We start from the raw sequence: 2500 nt of genomic DNA on the forward strand, positions 1-2500 counted from the left end.
CCTTGAACGGAGATTATAATTGTGAGGCGTAGATACAGAAGACATAGTTTGTACAGGGAGCCTTGAAGGAGGTTGAGTAAATATAGGGACAGGCACTCTTGTCACTTTAAGTCTATCAGCATGCATCACTTTGCTCAGTCCCCGGGAAGGGTCAAAGACCCTTACTTTATTGGGATGCAACTTCCCAGTAACTAAGAGGGGACCTGTAAATTTACAATTAAGTTTGTATTGTTGGTCAGGCATGCTGTTATAAACATGATCACCAAGTTTAGCCCGGGTATACTGGTGTTTCAATATTTTGGTTTTGAAGACATCAAGTTGATCTCTTACAGAACTATAAACATTTTGGAATGTAAGATGGGAGCAGTGTGAGTAGAACCTTTGTTCTGGGTACAAGAGCTAGACTGGGCTACATAAGAGGTAATATCCAGTCTCATTTATGGCCAATAATACCTTTTACGTGCCATAGCCATAATTTTGTCACAACCTGGGTGACCAGCCTGAGGAGCAACAGGGACAGAACAACAGGAACTTGGGACTCAGGGATCACTAGCTATGCCACATCCTGCTCAAACATTTCCACATTACGAATGAGAACCTTGTTCTGCATTGAAAATTGGGACAGGGGAACAGGTAGATCTGGTAAGGTGGTACCATCACCACACTCCAATGCATAAATAACAGCAGACCAAACAGAGTCCTCACGCTGAGCTCTGGCCAGATCCTTCAGAGAGAAGTTGTCAATTACAGTAACAGCATCAACAGGGATATTATGTGAAAGTGTATCAGCAACATTGTACGCCCTGGAATATGCTTAAGGGTTGGGTTCAATTCCTCAATCGTAAGAAACCATCCGGCTGGGCGGCTTGAAAGATTTTTGCTCTTGAAAAGCTGAGTGACAGCAGTGTGGTTCGTGTAGACTGTAACATGATTTCCAAAAATTATATCATGCTAATACTTTAAAGCCCACACCACTGCCAGGGCCTCCAAATGAGTAACAGAGTAACGAGACTCAGGCTTGTTAAGAATGCTACTAGCATATGCAAGAACATGGGGTCTACATCCGTCTACTTGCTGCATAAGTACAGCTCTAATACCTGTACCAGAAGCATCTGTACAAATAGTAAAGGGAAGGTTATAGTCCGAGAATGCCAACACAGATGCTTCAGTAAGTGTAAGCTTCAAGGAATCAAAACTTTCCTGATGAACATCACACCACTGGAAAAAAGTGTTTTTCTTGAGGAGACGTGTTAGAAGGAAAGCAATTGAAGCATAATTCCTTATAAATGCACGATAGTACCCTGTCAGCCCAAGGAAGGAACGTACACGCTCAACTGACTTATGTGTAGGGAAATCCCTAACTGCTTTGACCTTATCTTCAGTAGTGAGAATGCCATGTTTGTCTACAACATGACCTAGGATTTGAATTCTCGACTTAAGAAAATAACCCTTGGGCAAATTGAGTTTCAATCCAGCATCAGCATATTGTTCTAAGTCCATGGGCGACTTAATGAAATTGTTGTCCACATCCTTGCAAAATAAGATTAAATCATCCAGGTAAACAAAAAGTCCGTTGCCTACTAGGCCATGAAAAATGGAGTTAATCAAGCGCTGGCAAGTCATGGAAGCCTTTCGTAACCCCATGGGGCAACAAAGCCATTCATAATGTCCATTGGGAGTTGAGAAGACCGTGATCTTACGAGACTTCTCCTTCAGGGGTATCTGCCAAAAACACGCTTTAAAGTCTTAGGTGGTGAACACCGTATTACCAGTGCCAATGGAATGGAGTAGGTCACTTATTACAGGCAAAGGGTAAGGGTCCGGAGTAGTGACATCGTTAACTCACCTATACTCAGTAACAGGACGAAAAGACCCATCCTTCTTAGGCATCAGGAGTGACGAGTTCTACTCCGAGTGAGACTCTTGTATAACGCCTTCATGCAACATGTCGTCAACCAAGGACTGTGCTATAAGCCGACGAGAGTGAGGCAACTTGTAAGAGGGAACGTAAACAGGACGAGCACCTGGATGAAGATCAACTCTATGAACCACATGATCTTAAACTCTTAACGGATCACCAGGGAAAACCAAAGCCTGACGGTGGCTCACTAACAGTTTAATGAGACGAGGCGTCTCATCAGGAAAATCAATCTCACGTACAAACGTTACAAATTTGGAGGCCAAGTGAGCTGTGTCATTTACTTGTAGAGACTGTAGCACAGAAGCTGCTATGACAGGAGGCGAATCCTGGAAAGCATTAATGTCAACTATTTCAAAGGAACCTAAGTGACTGCCAGGAGAAAGAGAGTGATAGGAGCACCCATGACGTTGGTTGCCATAGCTGTGTTAACATGATCCTCGCGAATAGAGGAAAGAGTCCCTTCCAGAGCAAGGTGACAAACACGAACAGAGTCAGGCTAAGATAAAACGTCAGACTCAATTGGAGCACCTGAGATGCGCACCGGAACTCGAAATGTATTTGAAGGTCTAATATGATGCT

Source organism: Oratosquilla oratoria, chromosome 28 (assembly GCF_046742065.1).
Source record: "Oratosquilla oratoria isolate Oo_2021 chromosome 28, ASM4674206v1, whole genome shotgun sequence".
NCBI classification, from domain to species: domain Eukaryota; kingdom Metazoa; phylum Arthropoda; class Malacostraca; order Stomatopoda; family Squillidae; genus Oratosquilla; species Oratosquilla oratoria.